Consider the following 22,716-nt stretch of genomic DNA (forward strand, 5'->3'; position numbering starts at 1 on the left):
TCTATCAAAAGTTCGAATTTGGAGTGAAATGATAGCCTTTCGGTACAACTTTGTTGTACGAGAAAGGCAAAAATGGAAAACTGCCTAAACCATTTTCCTTGTCAGCTGCGAACGCATTAATCAATCTTGATGAAATTAAATAGTATGTAATTAGAAGAGTGGCTCTACGGAATGCACCTTGTTGCGATAAAATCAGTTAAGTCTAAGTACATGAAAATCGTGTGAGTTTTTGAGGTTGAAAAAGTGACCATACAGACATACAAACATACACACACACATACATACACACATACAGGCATCATCTCGATTCATAAAACTGAGTCGAATGGTATAAGAAACTTTACTATCAGATGTTCCTGTAAAAAGTTCGTTTTCAGCGTGAAATGATAGCCTTTCGGTACAACTTTGTTGTACGAGAAAGGCAAAAAGGATATTTCTGGAAATTTAACAATTTTTAAAAAATACAAAAAGACTGCAGATTTGAGTTGCCGCCTTAAATGGCAATATTACAGCTTCTGATTAAGCCCAAAAGAGTTCAAATCGGGTCATAGACGGCTGAGATATTGGTGTGACAATTCTTCATTAGTAGTCTGAAAATATGTCTCATATTCGTATTTCACAGATATCTCTGAAACCGAATTTCCGATTGCAGAAAAAAAATTAATGGGTCCAATGACAAAAACATAGCTTTCGTTTAAAGATAAAATCGCACAAATCGGTCCAAGGACGACTGAGATCTTGATGGGACATATTTTACCAATGTGTGAAGTTGATACGTCTAATGCTTTATGTTCGTATTTCAAAGATATCTCCAGAACCCAATGTCTAATTGCAAAATCAAAATACAATGGGTTCAATGGCAAAGTCATAGCTTTCGTTTAAAGATAAAATCATGCAAATTGGTTTACAGATGGCTGAGATATTCATGTGACATTATTTTGTTAATTTTCTGAAAATGGAGACAACAATGAGAGGAAGACATACGAAAGGGGTTAACGACAGACATTGAAATGGACAACAAGAGGAAGACATTCGAAATGGGGTACGACAGACAAGGGGGTGGACAGACTAAGATTACAATCGTACATCAGCAACATTCACGAATTGGTGAACAAGGGACATGTATTCGAGATCAAGGCCCGCCAACACTTCTCTAATAGGCTTTGGTTGTTTTCCTCGGACCCGGAGATGTGCAGTTAATGCAGATCTGGGACCGCGATTCTCCTCGCACGCTCACACGACATGATCAATGTCCTGATAATCCTCGCCGCAAACACAGAGATTGCTTTCCGAGAGCCCCACTCTGAAAAGATGTGCGTTTAAAGTGTAGTGATTGGACATTAGACGACACATGGTTCGAATGAAGTCTCGTCCTATATTCAATAATCCTTTTTATTTAATAGGATACAATATGAAGAACCGTCACAGTAAAACATAGTTTTTTAAATCCCCAACATTACTTATCTTAATTAATTTTTCATTTCAGACTAGCACCACCCTGGTGAACATGCTGTTTCGAGCACAAAACCATGCAACGCATAAAGTGTATGAGACACACAACTATCTGGATAGATTGCAAACTCAAGCATACATTACGTACCATTGCCAAAATTGGAAATTTTAGGCCTTTTGGATAACACATTTAATCATTCATATGGATTCTATCGCTTCGACAGATCTGCTCCTATTTAAAACGGTGGCGTAATTTGAGGACGGCATTTAACAGCGATATAGAGCTGTTGTAGCCATGTGCAGCACCGAACGCACTGACGGCTACATTACCTCGCATGGCTGAAGTTATTGATGATGGGCCGGCAGTATCCCCAACCAAAAAGGGCAGAGACGAATACTGCAGTCGCAACGATCGATACATCGTCAACAACATCCACAGAAGGCGGAATTCTATTTTTCAACATTTCAACTGTCTGCGTTTGCAAACTTTAATAGTGCCGGACCGGAGCAAAAGTGTATGGATGCCGCAGACTAAAACTATCGCACACACAACCAAAGCATCTTCATTAACTGTTGCTGTTGTTGTCGTTCAGGCGGTCGGTCATTCTGCACTGTATTGACATCAGACAACATCCCATCTTATCGGAGGGTATCAGTAGTCTAGCAGACGACTACACCAAGAAGGAAGTGCACGGTTGATCGGTCGCTACGGTGACATCAATAGTTTCGAAAGCCAAACATTGAACTCGATTGATACGACGTGTATCATGCAATAAGGATAGTGAGGAAGTCGATAGAGATCTTTGTTCAATTGGTGAAGTGATTCCTCCATCCTTGAACTTGATCTGCCAGTGTGTTAGCGAACCGAACGCATCGGAGCAGTGCACTGCAATGCAAGAAAGTAGCACGGAACGCATCATCATTTCTTCTGTTCGCAAAAGATTTCTCGTTCATGCTGTGTAGGATTTTCGCCAGGTGAATGGCTGCCAATCGTGCGCAAAATTCGGTCATTATCATCGTTTTGCGAATGTTGTGTACAATCGGCAATAAATAAATAATCTTCATTGAGGCTGCCCGACTGCTAATGCGACCTTTAATATTCTGTGATTGTACGTCGAAACGTGAGCAAGGTTCTCTACACGGGCTGCTGATTTCTTGCTTATTCGGTTTGATAATGGCTCCCTGTTAATCATTTATAATAGAGGTAAGTGCTATTCACTTTTTTATTCACTCAGCCATGTTTTTTGTTGATATCTACGTATTGATGTTTAGTTTTATTGTTATGTGTGAATGGAAATATTTGGTCGTGGCAGAGTTACTGATGGAACATCATCCGTAGCTTATGACGTCATTTACGTAAACAGGTATGTGAGCACGTGACTCTACACTATAATAAAGTAGTCAAAACCGGCACAATAAAAGATATCTCACAGTACCGTCCATGAGCCATACTTGGTAAAGTTGGATAATCTGGAGTTATTTTTCACTTAACATAGCAAATGTATCTAATGTTAGTCCCTCCTTGGGATAGTGATAGTCAATGTACATCGCTTGTGGCGATGGTTATTAATAGAGGCCAACAGAAAATCAAAAATCCATCGCCAGAATGAAGTGCGCAACAGCTGATTGAAGATTATGGATTAATAATGAGTTTACTTAGAAAATTGTGTACATAGTAAATTCTTTTTTACTCGATATTGAAGGAATTATCGATTGAGGAAGGCTTTCGCATAGGCGTCGCGTGATCGTTTCTCCAACCTGTGTACTGTTGTGAGACATTTTTTTTGTTCGCCATACAAAGGTAAAAACAACCTGCTTAATGCCCCTAGCGGTGTTGGTGCCTTTTTCGTGCAAAAAAAAACTGAAAAATATGAATGAATGTTTTTAGCGTGTTTTGCGCATAAAAATAGTGTATTGGTCATAACTTTTGATCCCATAGTCCGATCTGGCCAATTTTCAATAGCAATAAATGAGACGGGATTCCCCGTCGAATGAATACTTCCAGGGAATCGAACAACGCAAGTTCCCAAAAGTATGTTTAAAAAATGTGTACACATACATACATACATCACCTTAGTTCGTCCAGCTGAGTCGATTGGTATATAACACTATGGGTCTTCGGACCTCCTATCAAAAATTCGTTTTTGAAGTGATCATATAGCCTTTCGGTGCAACTTTGGTGTACGAGTAAGGCTTTTGCCTTGTATCCTGTACTCGGTTTTAACGAATAAAAACTTTACAATGTTCTGAAAACTCATATGTGAATATAAATATTATGTGGAGGATTTTGATTTGAAAAATGTATTGGAGGTGACCACTTTCCTTTCGATGGGACTCGAACCCACGAGTCCCACGACCCTCAGTACGCTAGACTGGTGCTTCAACCAACTAAGTAACGAAGGACCTCCGTCGGCCTACGCAACTACTAAATGAGCCCGAGATTCCCAAATTGGACGCATAGTCGAATCACTAAAAATCCATTAAAGCACCAGTCTAGCGTACTGACGTCCTGAGGGTCGTGGGTTAGAGTCCCATCGAATGGAAAGTGGTTACCTCTAATCTCTTCGTCTTCTTCATTGGCATTACATCCCCCACTGGGACATGACCGTCTCGCAGCTTAGTGTTCATTAAGCACTTCCACAGTTATTAACTGCGAGGTTTCTAAGCCAAGTATAATTTTTGCATTCGTATATCATGAGGCTAACACGATGATACTTTCATGCCCAGGGAAGTCGAGACAAGTTCCAATCCGAAAATTGTCTAGACCGGCACCCGGAATCAAGCCCGGCCACCAGCATGGTCTTGCTTTGTAGCCGCGCATCTTACCGCACGGCTAAGGAAGGCCCCCAATACATTTTTCAAATCAAAATCTTCCACATAATGTACATATTCACATCTGAGTTTTCAGAACATTGTAAATTAATATCCAAGTCCCCGGAACATAGGCAATTAACTTTGATTGAACTGAACAAAATCTGTTCATCGAATCTGTTCAGATAGAGTGGTCTCTGCATAACAGTCGTCTCCATGTACGTCGCCAGGCGCGCATTGTACGGAAGGGTCCAGAAATCGTCCTCCACCTAATCGATCCACCTTGCTTGCTGCGCATCTCGCCTTCTTGTGCCCGTCGGATCGTTCTCGAGAATCATTTTCACCGGGTTATTATTCAACATTCAGGCTACGTGCCCACTGCAGTCTTCCGATTATCGCGGTGTGAACGATGGCTGGTTTTCCCAACAAGTGCGCGTTGCTTCTACACATTGGTACCGATCTAATGAGCGTTTTGTGGATAGTCAGTTTGGTACGGTGGCGATCGGAGCGTTTTTTGGAGTCAAAAGTATGTTTGATTTCCTGCAACGATGCTTCTCCGAATTTCTCTGTTTAAGTACACGAATTCTTCAACCGATACAAACTCATGATGGGTGGCTTATGTTGTCTTCTCTTGAACCTCTTCCTATCATGTAGTTTGTATCCGACATGTTAATGACTAGTCCAATCAGGTTCCCTCTTTAGTCTAGTGTAAGCTTCCTCCATCTTTGAATGTTACGTGTCATAATAGCAGTGGGCCCTCCTTAGCCGTACGGTAAAATGCGCGGCTACAAAGCAATACCATGCTGAAGGTGGCTGGGTTCGATTATCAGTCTAGGTAATTTTCGGCTTAAAAAGTATCATAAAAGTATCATCGTGTTAGCCTCATGATACACGAATGCAGAAATGGTAATTTGCCTTAGAAACCTCGCAGTTAATAACTGTTGAAGTGCTTAATGAACACTAAGCTGCGAGACGGCAATGTGCCAAATGGGGGATGTAATGTAACAGGCCCCACGTTGGGCGCCAGTGTAACAAGCCCCACGTTACAATTATTTTATAAGAACATAAAAATACTCAATCAACATATAACAAATACCAAATTAAAATAATGCACGTTCTTTCTTGGTGCCCTGAGAGAGATGGCTAGGTGGTGCCCACTACGGGAAATGACGAGGTTTCATATAAGATTTTGGTCCATCAGCCAAATCCCGCAGATATATTTTTATTGCGCATCGCGCTTTTTGTCTACAGCAATTAGTTTGCTGTATTCATAGCTGAGCTTTTCGGTGTAGGATTCAGATCCTATTTGGGCACCCCGAATCAATTAATGCCATTTGGCATTAACGATTCGATGTCTGTGTCTGGAACGAACTTGGGATAAATCACAACTAAACATTTTATTGCCTACTTTCAGACTTACCTCTCGAGTCCAGACACAGACTCAACAAATAAAACAGACACAATATAGCACAAACGATACAGACTCGATCGAATATTTACAACCAGAGCTTTAATATCAGTGGCGTCGCGTAACCTCACTTTTTACCTGTGCACTGACCCAAAAAATGAAATTTTTGATATTTTGACAGCCCAAAAGGAAAATAAAATTATCAGAGTCGTTTAAACTAATCAAAATCTTGTTATTGTATGCATTTCCGCACACTTATTCCTTAAATTTAAGTCCAGTGCACAGGTAGATTGAGGTTAGGGAAACGCCACTGTTAAATATTCGATTATTTTTTATGAAGCCCACCGGTCTTCTTTGTCACTTCACTTCTACACATATTCATATTCGGCTCTGTACCGTCAATTTTCAGAATGAATATGGGTCAGTGAATATTTATTTGAATATGACAAATTATTAAATAATCGTAAAACTGAAAACATGTTTGATGATTTAAATAAATACACGCATAGATCTAATCCCGACGTTCAATTGAGGGGCATTTTTAGCGCCAAATGTCAATATAATCAAGGCTAATTTTGTTTTTTTTCGCGCGCAGTTACCATACTCAGTGGGAATCAATGAATTATTGGCAGTGGCTGATTTTCTACTCGCCGCTTCCACATCCAGGCGCTATCGTATATGCGCAAATAGCCAGCATGAGTTAACCGCCAGAAATTTGTATGGCGAAAGACATCTAACGCGGGTTTTCTCAAAATTAGGAACTTTTCATGAAAAAATATTTGGTACAGGTTATGTAGGAAGGTGTCCGCTACTACGCCTACCAAATATTTTTTCGATGGAGGTGCTTAATTTTGAGAAATCGAGCCTTAGATGCCTTTCGCCATACTGATTTCAGAAAGTTAACTCCTAGTGTGCCGCTGTAATTACGCTCAAAGCAGGCGATTCATTAAATGAATTTATGAAGAAGTAAACTGAGTAAGTCATTCTATGTTTTGAATAATCAAAACACGAATGTCAAAAGTCGGAGTGAATGTGCTTCATGAAAGTGAATATTTTATGCTCTGTTTACAACTATTCGAACAACATAAAACCAACTGTAACAGTAATGCCAATGAAGAAGAAGAAGTGTCATAATAGCAACGCCGTCAGCGAATCGTACCTGCCGACCCTAAACGTTCCGAGGAACTGGAGGAATATCGCTCAAGACCTATTGACACCCCAAAGAAAGTTAATAGCAACGATATTATCAAAACAAGTATGTCTTCAGCTGTGGTTCGATAGGAAGTAATTTTATTAAGGCTAATTAAACATTAACTGACATTCGAGCAATGGTTGCTTCAATGCTTCTGCATTATGCTACGTACACACCAGTCAAGCAGTTCGACGAACATTGACTCCACCCCCAAGAAAACGCTTCGGTTGCTGCTTTGTTGGAACGTGTGTGAAGTTGTTCGAACAACCATTTGACAGTTGGCGGCTCGGTTGGAAAAAATTAAAACGGTTTGATTTTGGTTTGAGTTGTCGGGGGTGGAGTCAAGGTTCGCCGAACATGTTTGAGCATTTGTAGTGAAGTTGCACAAACCCCCATATATTTTTTGATGGTTGGTGCTCGAGTTGGTGCTTCGGTCGTTCGTGTGTGATATTGTTGGTCGAATAAATTGATTGTTCGTCTCGGTGTTGATAAAAATTGATGAATGTTTGAATAAACGGGAGGTGGAGTCAATGTTGGTCGAACTGCTTGACCGTGTGTACGTTCCATTACGGAGCTGCGTTGCAACTCAATTACTCATCCTAACCGCTGCTCTTCTACAACACACTGCATCCGTAGTTTCTCAAGACGAACTCGAGAGAGTGGTATAGTCAGCAGGTCGGCCAGGCGTCAGCATCTCTTCGGTCGGACAATACAGATAATTGATGGTTTCAGTTGGCGAAGTGGAATTTTGTCGCAATATGTTTGGTGCGATTGCTGAACTTCTCCGAATCCAACATTTTGAGGCAGCTTTGATTGTCTTCATGCATGGTAACGGTTGGCTCTTCTTCTCCTAGATCTTTCAGTAACCGCTGCAGCCAGAGTGCTTTTTTATTATTTTATTTGGCTTTACTTATATACAAATAGCTTGCCAAGTGAAGTGTGAATGGATCAATAAGAGCCGATGCCCACGTAGCGTTTTTTCAACGCTGCGTGCACGTGGCGTTGAAAAAACGCAGGTGTGCATCGGTGCGGCGACGCTGCGTTACCGCTTTTTCCCGATGCACACATACGGCCTTTTAACGCCGTGTGCACGCAGCGTTGAAAAACCGCTACGTGGGCATCGGCCCTAAAGGTAACTCATTTAGCACTCACCACATCTAAACAACGGCGGCACTGTATACGCATATTTCTATTCGTGTGCTTTTGACAGAACATATATACGGTGGCACAATCTGTTCATTTCTTAGCGGCTTATTGACTGATACATTACAACCTATTACATATCAATATCAAACTAAATTATAAAATTTGTTAAAGTAGTAAAAGAATGTCAATGTCTTTTCCTTAAGCATTATTTGCAAATCTGGTATTACATGTTTCCTAGTTAGAATTGCCCAAAGTTTAGGCCTCTGGTTTGCAAATATGATCAACACGGGCTTAGCCACAAGAACCCGTATCGTCATCTATAATTTTGTTACGTGTGAGATGCGCCGGGTGGCGAGAATGATTGTTGATAAGCTTATTGAACGGATCGTCTTTAAACTTTAAACTATAATTGCTGAAAGACAACGGGCAGTATACTATTGCCGAAACCACTTTTTTTTTGGGAAATCGGCAAACAGACATCTCAAATGATCACTCAGGGAGTGTGGTTGACAGGTGGCCTACCCACTAAACCCACCAAAGTAGCGGAAGGTTACTTGAGTTACCCTCTCTGCTAATACTCTGATCCCCTCAGGAGCTGCCTTCCAGCATTACTTCTGGGGGATAGGCAGTACTTAATGTACTCGCTCATTCACGCTCACACAGACACTCATCCCGTATGAGGCTTACTTGGGTGCAGGGATTGAATCCTAAAGAGAATGAACAAGTCTCTCACTTATCATCTCTGTATACATATACGATATGTCATACCACGAGATACTTTTTTCGCAGGCTGTCATGATAGAGAACTGATTCGGGAGGCTATACCCCATGATAAATTTATTTTAGAAAGCTCCAAATGCGGGGAGCACTGGCTCTGATGATGTATTTCAACTTGTTCTACACAGATGTGCGGTTCCCAACAAAAACTGAGCGAAAACAAAGCTAAAATCACCATTTTTCTGTGGGGGCTGCCTATCCGATTCTGTTTGTTTGCACTTGTATACTGCCGTCATACGCATATTTGTCCCATGTTTGCCGGGATTTCCTATGTAAATGGGGCAAATATGCGTAGAACGGCAGTATACAAGATTGATAAATTTGTTATCATGGCTTGTTATGATTCGGAACAGTTTTTGCCTCTCTTTTATCGTTGTTCGTTATCTATTGAGAGCGATTTCTGCAAACCCTGCTTGGGTGCTCTCTCTCGCTAACATACCCTATGACACACCCTGACACTCTTTCTAACGCACCATGTTAGTCTAACTTGGGTGCTTACACTTAACGCACCATGTGAGACTAACTTGAATATTGGTGAAACTTCATAGTGGGTGAAAATTCAACACGGGAGTAAAGGCAGAGTACTCACCGGATTTTTTCGCATTTTACTTATTTTTGGCTTCTTCCACGCAAGGTCGGATTTGAGTGAAAGGAACCGTCAAGTGAGTTGTTTCGCGGTTCCGTGTAGAGTGCAAGGACGGAAATCTTCGTTTTACTATCAGTTGCATCGACGCTCAGTAGGCAGCTTCGTCATTGATTCGTGTTTGCTTTGATCAGACGCTCGGCAATGCAGGCACGAACATCTCGCAGCATGCTGTCAAATTTCTATACCTTTTTTACCGCCTGATCCTCAATAGCCGATTGATAATCGAGCGTAAAAAATGAATATCTACCGGGGCTGAAATGAATATTTTGAATTGCGGTTGATTTGCACCGATAAATGATGATTATTTTACTTTATATACTAAACAGATGGATGTATTTTAGGAATCTGACTTCAAAATGTTGAATCCATGTACCGCAGTATGAAATGATATTCATATTTTGAGATTTCAAATTGAATATCAATGTGCCAAGCTGAAGATTCATTTTGACACCGCACAAAACAACGCTGACACCGAGAGTCGACGCTTGCTGCTGTTCGTGCACATGCCGTCCTATCCATTCGCACATTCAAATTCGGAAAGGACTAGCAACTTGATTGTGTGTTGGATGTCAGCTATTTGAGTGTACTTTTTCTGTCCCTGCTAGAGTGATTCCAATTTTGAACTTTTTGTCCCCCGATGCTTAAACGATTGCATTTGTCATTTTAATAATCCTCCTAAAATTTGAGCTAATTTGAGTGAGCACGCGCAGTTTGAAGTTTGTATAAAAATTACTATGGTACAGTAACTTTTATGCAAAACCGTTCTCCAACGATAAGGGAATGAATCGTGGGAGATTTAATTTAACACGTGAGGGGGTCAAAAATTTTCGTTTCATACAAATTGTATGAAGGTTCAAAAAAATACTAATTTTCTGTGAATGTTTCACATTTATTATAAACATCGTCCAAACTATATCAGCATATTGGCGCAAAGCTCTAGAACCAAAGAATTTTTTGTTATAGTCAACTCAATTTTGACAAAAATGTCACTTATACCCCTCTGCTTCTAACCCCCTCACGTAAAAGAATAACATCAATATCAATAATGAGCATTTTTGTTTTCTTCGTAACTTTGCTTCTTATCGACAAATCGCTTCGCCATTCAGCTTAAGAAAGTGCTCTATGTAGTCAATGTGTTGATTATATATAAATAGTTAATGCGCCATTTCACGTAATGGTATTTTACATAAGGGTCGATTTTCACAGTAATTTCCATACAAACTTTAAATGACGTGTGCACAATCAAAATACATCCAAATTTGTTTAAAATTTACGAGGATGATTAAAATGGCAAATGCAATCGTTTAAGCATCGGGGGGCAAGAAAGTCAATATTTGAATCGCTCTAATACTCACCCTACCACCTGATTCACGCTCTAGCACACCCTGCCACTCCTCCTGACACATGCTCTTACACACAATGTGGAACTTACTTAGGTTCTCACTTCTGACATGCCATGCAAGGCTGGCTTGGGTGCTCATGCCTCGAGGTGTCGATAGCGATAGGTACCAATAGTTCTACGCTACGACCCTCCTACCTCGGCATGTGCAGTCCATACTAACACCTGTGCGCTCACTCTTCTGCCACGCTTCGTGGTAGCGACTGCGGTTGCCACCCGCTGCGCCACTCTTACCTCGTCATTCACTTACCCGCGCTCAACCTGCTTTCGCTCTAACTAACCAATCACAAGTTAGTCATGCTTGTCGACTGCTGTTCGGCGCGCCAGATTCTCTACAAGCTGCAGGCAATCTGAGTGGTTGCAGTCGAAACTGCATTCCATTTCTCCACCGCTTGGCACATCCTCTGGATAAGCGTATCCGGGGTTGTGTCCCGACCGCAAACGTCTAGCATAGCTCTTCTTTCGACGTCACACGAAACGAGGACATACGAATACCCTGGCAGTCAGTGCAGACGGGGCTCTCCGTGTGCCCAAACCTGTGGAGGTAATGCCGGAAGCAGCCAGCGCTGTTCGGAACTCCATCTCTGGAGCTTTGTTCGCTACCAGCCATTTAGCCACCGCGAGTAACTCTTCATTCGTTACCGAAGCCACCATTTCGGCCGCACCCATATTGCCTTGCGGTGCAGGAGGCCAGGGACTTGTGGCTCGGGACGGGAAGAGTACCTCGGTAATCCTCGCCAACCTATCCGGGGACTGTGAGGGGGGGGGGGGTGAAGAGCTCCCTTTGTGCTTGGGCATCACTATCCTGTAGACGTCACCCCACGTATTCGCGTTGGCTTCTTCGCATAGGTTGTCGAAACACGCTCTCTTACTGTTCTTTATGCCCTTGTTAAAGGCCAGTTTCGTAGTTCGAAACACTTCACGGCGGTCCGCGCTTTCATCCACGGTACGAGCACGTTGCATCCTTCGTCTAGCCTTGAGGCAGGTGATCAAAGGGCCGCAATCTCGGGACTCCACCAGTATACCGGGCGTCTGCCATTTCTCGGTAGGGCTTTCCTCGGCATGGTGACGTCGCACGCGCGTGGTAGGACAGCTACCAACGCATCCCCGCTTAGACCTTCAGCGTTGGCTTCCAGTCCCAGTGTCGCGGTGAAAACATCGCTGTCGAAGTGATTGGCTCTCCACCCACAGACCTGACATGGATCCGCGGATCTCGGATGTTGCACGCCATAGTTGATCTTAAAGCGAATTGCTAGATGATCACTATGGGTGTAACCCTCGTCCACCCTCCAGTCCAAGTCTGGTGCCAGACCAGGACTGACAAACGTTACGTCAATCCATGACTCGACCCCGTTCCATCTGAACGTGCTAGCGGAACCATCATTGACTACCACTGCGTCGAGCTTTCCTAGCGCCTCTAGTAACGCTTGACTGCTTCGATTGGTGCAGGGGCTGCCCCACTCCACTGGCCAAGCGTTAAAATCTCCTGCTGTGACGACCGGCTTACGACCCACTAGGCCTATCGATCATCTATCGACTTGTGCTCCAACTTTAAGCACCGATAGTACCTGTCCACTGAAGGCGGCTGGAGTTTCCTCAGCCGATCTTCAACTTCCCTCGCTCCATCAACCGGTGACCTAAGGTAGGCTACGCCACGCCAAAGGGATCGCCTCTTAGGCCTACAGAGGTCTTCTTGACATCTGTACCGCACTGGTCTCTAATGGCAGAGATGACGTCGTCCGCGTTCGTGACCTCATCTAGTCGCTTGCACTGGAGGGTAACCGACCCCCCCCCCTCCACGACATCACCTCGGCGTCGTCACCCAAGACCTCTTGGGCCAGCTTCCTGTAGTCAACCCTACTAGCCTGCGCTCCGCGTTTCAGAACCAAGATCATTTCACCGGTCTTGGTGCGTTTGACGCTCCGCTCGTCCTGACCCAGCGCCGAAAGCTTTTCGGCCGCCCGCATCGATTTAAGGACTTCAGCGTACTTTGCCTTATCAGTTTTCACCAACAATGCCTCGCCTCTGTCATTAGCTTTCTTTGCGAGTCGAGATACGTTCGACTTCCGCTTTGCCCTACTGATCAGCTGCCAGGGATTTCCCACGTCGTTTGGCTTTGCTCTGAGCGCGCCTTCGCCGGATTGCTGCCTGAGCCGTTTCTGGTAAGGCGCAGACTTTTCTTCATTGGCCGTCAGGGCGAAATCAATCGCCTTTTGGGCCATGGTCGCTCCTCCAAGGAGTAAGAAGGTATCAGTTTGAGCACATTTGTCAGACTTCTTTCTTCCCACCACCTTGATGGTGTATGTAGCTGGATACAACCGTGATAACGCCGATACTAGTTCGAAGTTGATAGGAAATATGCTGTATGTCCACGTGGGAGTTCAGTTGAAAAGCTAAAGGGTTTAATACTTCTCGAACCGTGCAACGAACAGTGCAACGCCCATTGAGTTCCTAAAATGATCTTTACGAAATATAACATGATGGGGGATTACTTGTCATAAGACGAGTTTATACAATCCCATTGAATGCCACCACTTAATAGTATCTTGACAGATACGTATTTCGACCTCAACAGTAAGGCCGTCTTCAGGCCGTCTGTTGAGGTCGAAATACGTATCTGTCAAGATACTATTAAGTGGTGGAATTCAATGGGATTATATAAACTCGTCTTATGACAAGTTAAGACATTCCACTAAAAAGCTCCAAACTATTTTTCTTAGCATGATGGGGGATGTTTAGATAGGTTGTTCGATCGAGACGAGTCTCACTTAAGAAGACGATGCTAGATTGAACTTCGTTTGCTGAGCAACCCTCGGCAGTTTCATTGCAGACAACGTATTGATTCAACCGCCATTGTGTCAACTAGCGTGTATTATTATCGTAAGCGTAACGTATTGAGGTATTGCTTGACGTGATCGTTGACCATCTCGGATTTTTTTGCACGAATTTTGATTCTGGATTCCACATCTCCAGGTGCGACCTCCAGGACTGGAGTTAGGGCGTGACGGAATTGTTGTTTGAAGTAGGTGGTGAGACGGTTATCGACGACGGTTACTCCAGAGATCGAGTACGTTGATCGTTGTTTCTCTGATGAATAGTAGTTTCGGTTTCTTCCGGTATCACGGAACAGAACCAGTAAATGCATCCTTGGGAATGAGTGTGTTGACATTCAGCATCCTGCTTCTTCTTTGTTTATCACATTGTTTATCTCGATATGGGATGGGAGAACTAGGCTATCGAATGTAAATATCACAGTATACAACGATTTAGTTGAGCCACCATTCGCTTTTTTGGTTTGATACATTTTAGTTCTATCGAATGACACACCCGTACCCAATTCCTCCGTATGAACTTCAGGCTTGATGTAAGCCACACCGAGGCATTCCACTAAACGTTGCGGTAATGAAAATTTCACGTTTTCTTGCTCTATTGCCACCAGAAGGTTAGCGGCCCGAGCGCATCAAGGTGCTTGTCTTCTTTATTGAAATGGGAAAACTTTTGGATCAACATTTTTCCTATTTTTGTAGTAACAATGTTGACTCTGCGATTATCAGAAACGGAATTTGCCTCGTTGTATTTTCTTATTCGAGCATCCGGGTCCGGGGTCCGGCATTTGCCGCACAATTGTTGTGAGCGTAGGTAGAGGAAAAGATACGTCATTCACTTGCTTCACAGAGCGAACGATATCGGTGTGATACGAACCAGTGCCTAAACAAGACGGCAGAGTGCTTCCTGTAAAGCTACTGAGAGCGCGACAAACTCTGCCTCGGCTGTGGAGAGTGAGACACACGTCTGCTTACGACACGCCCAGGAAATTGTTCCACCGTTGTACTTGAACACCAATCTGCTGTTCGATCTGCTCAGCTCAATCTGAGTCCGCAAATCCGATTAGTACTGAATCTTCTCCACGGTGGCTCAGTCGCTGCTACAGATTGATTGTTGCCTTCAGATACCGATTCATACGTTTCAGCTCCGTTAAATCTTACTGGGTGGGACAGGAAACCTTTCGAGACATCAATGTTGGACATCATTTGGAAATCGCTGCAGCTATATCTGGGCGAGTGTTTTGCGATATACAGTATTTGTCCTACCACTTTCTGATGTACTGCTCCTTGTCCGGAAGAGGAATGGAATGTTTGTTTTGCTTACCGTATGCAGTGTCCAAAGAAATGTTCGGCGGCTTTGCATCTTCCAACCCATCAGATTTCACCACTTCGTCGATGTACATGCGTTGACTTAGGTAAAAGTCTCCAGCTTCATCTCGCACCACTTCAATGTGCAAGTAATGTCGGACAATCCCAAGGTAACTTGCTTCCAAGGTTTTGATGTTCGAGGTTGCCATGGAGAAAGGCCATCTTTACATCGTGCTGCTTGAAGATCATTTTTTGTTTCGCCGCAACACCAGGGTCCGGAACGTAGTTTGACGGACCACCGGCGCGAACATCTCGTCGTAGTGGGTATCTTAGCGTTGTCTAAAATCTTGAGCTACCAACCGCGCCTTGTGCCGGATTACTTCGCCGTTCTGGTCCCGTGTCATCTTGAAAAGTTATTCACAGCCAATAGCACGCCTTTCTTCAGGAAGGTCAATCAGATCCCATGTGTCTAGAATTGATTGTGTCCTTCTCCTCCAACATCGCTTTACTCCACTGGTTGCTTTAAGAACAGGACATTGCTTCTTTGAAGCTCTTCGTCTCCTCCAAAATCAGCGGTCCAGCAACGCACACACACCGGTTCGGTGGCTTATCTCGATTATTCTTTCAGACCTTTGGATTGGCATCATCTGGTTGATCGTTATCCGATAGCACTTCATCCACTGGTTCCTTTCATTCATTGTCGTCATCGGATTAGACTTCGTCTGGTTCGATGGATTCATCATGCACTTCAATGTTCGCTGGATGCTTGAAGAAATTACCAACTCATTTATTTTAGCTTCGTATAACTGTTGGCAGGTATCCAGGAACTTGTCATCACGACTCTCGAGTCACGACTATTTTTCCGCTTCTTGGATCCAGAAAACGATAAGCCTTCGAAACATCACTGTATCCAACGGACTTGAACTTAATTGTTCTGCTCTCCAGCTTGGGTTCCTCACCAAATCACAATTCATACGATGTACCGGAGCTTGAAGGCAGGCGATTTTGAAGGTAGTTTACTGTAACTACCGCCTCTCCCCAGAATCGATGATCCATGTTGGTGCCAATCAGCATACAACGGGCCATTTCCACCAAGTTCCAATTTTTGCGCTCGACCACACCTTTTAGCTGCAGAGTATATGGAGCAGTGAATTTGGCTAACAATCCGGTTCCACTTTAGATACGATCTCACACGTTTGTCAGTATACTCACCCCCATGCCAGGGTCCAATAAGATGGTTTCTGATTGAACTGAGTTTTCGCCATCTCCACATACTCTTCCAACTTCTCCAGTGCATCGGATTTATTCCGCAAAATGTAAACGACCGTATATTTGCTGTAGTCGTCGACAAACGTCGGGAAATATATCCGCCCTCCAATGATTTTCGTCCACATGGGTCTACAGATATCGGTGTGAACGAGGTCCATCACTAGCGAAGTCTTAGAATCGGACGCTTTCGGGAACCGCTTTTGCTGCATTTTACCATTTTACCTTGAGCACATGCTTCACACACCTTCTTGAAACTGAATCCCTTCACGTGCACTCCTTAGGCCACATCTTCATGACAGCTTCATGATAGCATCACAACCTCTCTGGCCAAACCACTGATGCCAAATATTTCTTCTCCAACCGCTTGACCGAAAAGAGGTTGGATTTCCTTTCAGGAACATTCTTCTTCTTCTTCTTATTGGCATTACATCTCCACACTGGGACAAAGCCACTTCGCAGCTTAGTGTTCATTGAGCACTTCCACAGTTATTAACTGCGAGGTTTCTAAGCCAAGTTACCATTTTTGCATTCGTATATCATGAGGCTAACACGATGATACTTTTATGCCCAGGGAAGTCGAGACAATTTCCAATCCCAAAATTGCCTAGACCGGCACCGGGAATCGAACCCAGCCACCCTCAGCATGGTCTTGCTTTGTAGCCGGGCGTCTTACCGCATGGCTAAGGAGGGCCTCATCACCGTGTCTAACGTAATCACCCGGCGGTTGCCGGCACAATCCTGTACTACCATCTTATCAGTTCCGCGGGCGACCTTTTGAATGCATCCTCAAGCCATTGGCAATACTTTGGCTTCCAGAACAGTCTCATCCAGGTGGTCGAAAAACTCGCATCGATTAGAGATGTGGCACGTTGCTCCGGAATCCAAGATCCATTGATCCGCACGTTGTAGCGCATTTCCCGTACAGAACGCCTTGTTCCCCGGCTCGTTGATATTTTTCACCACACTGTTGACTTTCGCTTGCTTGGTCACTGTTGTGGGAGGGTTGTTCGTGGGTTGAGTTTCCCTTGTAGCATGCATACGTTGTGTAGTCCCCAAAGAATCGAGGTAAAGTTTTTTCTCGTCTCCAGATCAATGTTTGTCCACCTTTAAAGTGATCTCCGTCCACTAGCACAGTCCCTGTCTTCCAACTAAGCACAACACACTGATCAACAATTCAACTTCACTTTTATTAAACCCCGTTTAAATGTACGTAAAGCAAAACAATTTTGTTCTCCAATAAGAAACCTTACGCGAGTACACTAACCCAAGTAACAATTGAGGTTGTATCTGAGTTTTATAGCGTTCTTAAAAACCTAATGTATCGTCTTTATTGGCTATATCGATTGGCTACTGGTTGTGCGGTTCGTACTGACCGATGTACGTATAATATGTGGTCAGTGTTCATTTGATACATTGTGTTTGTGACTTTGTGAGTGTCTTTTTGGTGGGATGTATAATAGTCAATTATTAGGGTGACCGTTTTAAAAATATAAGATTAGCAACATAGGATTAATTATTTCAAGCTAATTTCTTAGATCATAAACAGTCACCTTTTTTGCTTATCCACCCTCCATGCCTTGAATTTTCCGCAATTGATCTTTATATGGCCTGGTTTCTTGCAAAAGACGCAACCGTCTGAATCCGCCTTCGATCTTACCTGCAATACGGTTTCCGATTCGTCGTCCATCTTGATCCGATTCATTCGTTTCTGCATCTCATCGATCGGCTTTCCCTTCACCAGGTTCAGCGTCAGATCTTCCTCCGCCCTGGCCTCCAGAGCGGTAACGAGGGTCTAGCATTCCTCCGGTAGGCTGCTCAGCAGAATGCTTGGACTACAGATGGTTCAGCTTCGTGAGAGCCGAATAGTGGGTTTCCATGTTCCCATTCTTGTCCAAATGTAATCAACAAATCTTGTACCGTTATCTTTATGGTGTCTTCCTGACGTGGATTTTTTCAAGGTTTTCTTAAGCTTCGGCAGCAGATTTAGCCTTCTTAATGTCTACCACCTGATTGCCTTCCACGGCCATACCAATAGTCGCCAGCACTTGTTCATCCTTTGTCTTCCAGGCAGCGGTTTTCGGTTCAGGCTTCTTATCCTTTACGGTGGTCCAAGATCCTTCCTTGACCAGATGCAGCTTCATACGGAAATTCCAGTTGTCGTAATCGTCGCAAACGACTTCTTCATTTATCAGCAGCTTGTTCGATTCTTCAATAAAAAAAAAATATCTTCAAACATCACCGGTCTTGATTCGAATACTGAGCCCATAACCTATTTGCACCTCAAGAGAAGTTAATCGTACCGGTATAATGAAAACACGTCTGCCTGCATCTGTGGTTTGATAGGAAGTAATTTTTGTTAAGGCTACCCGGATAAAAAATATGATTAAAATATCATAAATTTTACTGTTACATCACCAATTAAAACATAGTAATTACCATTGAATATAATGGTATTTTAACAACTAAATCACATCAGAGACAATGGTTTTCCACGATAACGTGAATGGTAAATGGGACTTTTACAATAAAAAAGGGGGGTTGTTATGTATCTTTACAATAAAAAAATCGAAAATTTTTCATACAAAATTCAGAGCAAAACAATTGATTTAACGGTTCTTTAATGGGATGATTTCGAAGGCCAAAACAATAGAAAACAATGTGTTTCAAATGTTTTTCTCGCATTTTTTCTATTGTTTTACAGTAAAAATACAATGGGATTTTAAATACATTTCACTTCAATCTCGACTTCAATATTACAATAAAAATACAATTCAATTTAATGTTGTTAATGGTACTAATTTATTTAGTTTTAATTAAGTTTAAACTTTATTTGTAATCAGCCAATTTAAATTTCGTTTCATTTTTAATATATTTTTAAGATAAGTCTATTTCAATTTTAATTAAGTTCAATTTAACTTTAATTTAATTTCAATTTGATTTTAAATTGATTTCAATTTAATGTAAGTTAAATTTATTTGAAATTTAGTTTCAATTTATCTTCTTCTTCTTCTTCTATATATATAAAAACCAATCTATGTATGTATGTTCGCTAACTACTTCTGAACCACTTGGCCGATTTCAACCAAATTTGGTACAGACATTCTCTATCCTCAGAGGAAGTTAACAAAGGTGGGATGGTCATGTAGAAAAGGGGAGGGTGGTGGGAGGGTTTTGTTCAGAAAACGAACAATTCTGTGTAACTTTCAACTCCCAGGACCGATTTCAACCAAATTTGGTACAGACATTCTCTATCCTCAGAGGAAGTTAACAAAGGGGTGGGATGGTCATGTAGAAAAGGGGGAGGGGTGGTGGGAGGGGTTTTGTTCAGAAAACGAACAATTCTGTGTAACTTTCAACTCCCAGGACCGATTTCAACCAAATTTGGTACAGACATTCTCTATCCTCAGAGGAAGTTAACAAAGGGGTGGGATGGTCATGTAGAAAAGGGGGAGGGGTTTTGTTCAGAAAACGAACAATTCTGTGTAACTTTCAACTCCCAGGACCGATTTCAACCAAATTTTGTACACATATTCACTACGAGGAGGTAATCATATGGGAGGGGATTTGGGAAAGGGGGAGGGGTCTGGAGGGAGGGGTTTTGTTTAGAAAACGGGCAATTCAAAGTAAATTATGAGCCCCTGTACCGATTTCAACCAAATTTGGTACACACATTATACATCATAAGGAAAAAGATAACAAAGGGGATGGGATGGTCATTGGAAAAAGGGAGGGTATAGGGGAGGTGTTGTCTTTGGAAAACGAGCAACTCAGTGTAACTCCCAACCCTCAGGACCGATTTCAATCAAATTTTGTACACATATTCACTATGAGGAGCCGATCGTACGGGAGGGAAATTTGGATAAGGGGTAGGGGTCTGAAGGAGGGTATTGTTCAGAAAACGGGCAATTTAGTGTAACTTCTGAACCCCTGTACCGATTTCAACCAAATTTGGTACACATTTTCTATCCCTAGGAGAAGATAACAAAGGGGGTGAAATGGCCGTTGAGAAAAGAGGAAGGGTAAAGGGAAAGCGGTTGTCTTTAGAAAACGGGCAATTCAGTGTAACTCCTGACCCCCAGGACCAATTCTAAGCAGATTAAATGATTAAATCATTCAACTCTATGATTAAAGATTATGATTAATGAATTATAATTTTTGAAAATGATGACTGATAATGATTAATGATTAAATTCATTTTGACAATAATTAACGATTATGAATAATAGATGAAAAAACCGTTGGATTATGATTAACGATTACCGATCGTGATTAAATGTTGACACACTATGTGTATGGTTAATGATTAACGATCGATATGATTAATGATTGATGATTATGAATGATCAAATTGCATAGTGATCCATAATCGAGTAACCTTTATTCCAAATTTTAAAAGGTATGATAATTATATGATAATGATTCAAGATTAATAAATAAAAGCAAGGTATGCAATGATCCAATGTTCCAGCATAACTTCTGTACCCCTTGCCCGATTTCAACCAAATTTGGAACAAACATTCTTTTTTCTTAAGAAGGCGAAGATGACAGGGATCGATCAACTCAACACTTCATCGAAATCATGGTTTGCCCAGAGAAAAGCAATGATTAAAGTGTTTCCTTCTGGACGGTAAATGTGATCATTTCTTTAAAAATAGACGTTTTTCCGGAATAAGGCATCGGTGTATGTTTTTCCTTCTTTAGAAATAGACGTTTGCCCGGAATAAAGCGATTTTGGGTTTGATCCCATTTTCAAAATCAGTCAATATTTTCAAATGTAATCTACCTTCTTTTAATCAAATGATGAAATATCAATAAGAAAACACAATTATCCTTTTGACCTATTCCAATTCCGATGGTGAAAAAAACTGCGAATTAAACTGGCAACTCCGAGCAAGGCCGGGTACATAAAGCTAGTTTATAATAAAATTTGATTTTAGTTTCAAAATTATTTCAATTTGATTTTAGTTCATTTTTTGTTCGAATTTAAATTAGATTCCATTTAATTTAAATTTGAATTATTAGTGGTATTGTTCAGTGCGTTTACTGCTATTCAGACCGGGATGCATAAACGTAGATTTCAGTCGCCCACGATGCAACCGGCAATACTCACTGAAGACGCAACTAATGTAACTAATGCTGCTCGCATTTGTTTTTCTGTGGAAGACGGAAATTATAAAATCATGTCAGGTTTCTTACAAAAAGTATCAGCCACAAAGAAAAAGAAAAGTCACCTGTTTAATTTTTTTATTGTATCCCGTTGGTGATATAGCTCGATGATAGTCGCCGAACGATATTGAGTCATCAGTGATGGTGGCAAGCTGCAGTGTTTTATCATTAATTCAATTTCTGAAAAGGAACAAGGATACATGCTAACAAAAATTTTGCGAACTTCTTCGGCGGTGTAAATCAAGGGACCCCTTCCTAAAGGTCTTTCACGTGAAAAAAAATAATGTTATTAAGATTTCTAATACTTTTTTGTGCTTAATGATATGTTTAAGAAAAAACTTATACATTGCACTAGGCACATACATTCCAAACTTAAACTTTTCATTAACTTATGAATCTTATTAGCTTTTTGGTATGGGATCATTCATTAGATGACATAATGAAGTGTATTGATATTTTCGAAAATGTTGTTGCTTATGAGGTTTTTATTTATAAGTTTTTTTCTTTACGTGTTGAAAGATTTCTCCCACTTCAAAATGGTCCGGTATCATGATAATAACACTATAAATACTTACCACGGTACAGCGGCCAGTGATCCGCCGTCGCTTGCTCGCAGAATCAGTATTTAAATAAATAAAAGGAACACTTCGTTTACTTCGTCTTTCCACTAATCACAAACAAAATTGTACACGCTCATCTAAATCCAGTCATTCTCCAAGTAAAATTATAAGTGAAAGATTTTGTTCCTTTGAATTTTTTAAATTTAAATTGATCAGAACATGAATATTTCAAGACCTGCAATTAAAATATATATTTGAAAATCGGTAGAACGTTTTTTCATGTAATAATGAAAGTTATTGTTATTTTATTGTTTTCAATTGTTATTTCATCAACATAATGGATCAATGAAATATTCTAAAAAAAAATTTTATTTCCCTTAAAACGGATTATCTGATCACCGAGATGGAATACCTTTAAAGTTTGTTTAATTTTTAGATGTGCAATATAAAACATAAGCGAACAATTAAAATATTATAGAATGTATCGGTCACATTTAAATGTATTGTACTTTTAAAGTAAGTACAATACAAGATTTTTACACCCGTTGAAAATCTACAATAAAAGTACAATTGATTGTATTATTTACCACAAAACCAATTGTATTCCAATGGAACATACCATACAAGGTACTGTAAATTTTTATCCGGGTAATTAAACATTAATTGACGTAGGTGTATCGACGCTGTTGCCAATCAGTTATTCAGGTAGGTACATGATGTGTGCCTGGCAGGGATTGAATCCAAAAGAGAACGGAGA

General features: G+C 41.6%; 1 protein-coding gene across 1 annotated transcript in view; it reads left to right on the forward strand.

Annotated features, from left to right (window-relative positions):
- Positions 1-1,879: 1,879 nt before the first annotated feature.
- Positions 1,880-22,716, forward strand: part of LOC134207919 (carbonic anhydrase 2) — a 41,838-nt gene continuing 21,001 nt past the window's right edge. Inside the window, exon 1 of the mRNA XM_062683990.1 lies at positions 1,880-2,656. The gene's annotated coding sequence lies outside the window, so the exon portion shown is untranslated. The remainder of the gene's footprint in view (positions 2,657-22,716) is intronic.

This window comes from Armigeres subalbatus, chromosome 1 (assembly GCF_024139115.2).
Source record: "Armigeres subalbatus isolate Guangzhou_Male chromosome 1, GZ_Asu_2, whole genome shotgun sequence".
Lineage (NCBI taxonomy): Eukaryota > Metazoa > Arthropoda > Insecta > Diptera > Culicidae > Armigeres > Armigeres subalbatus.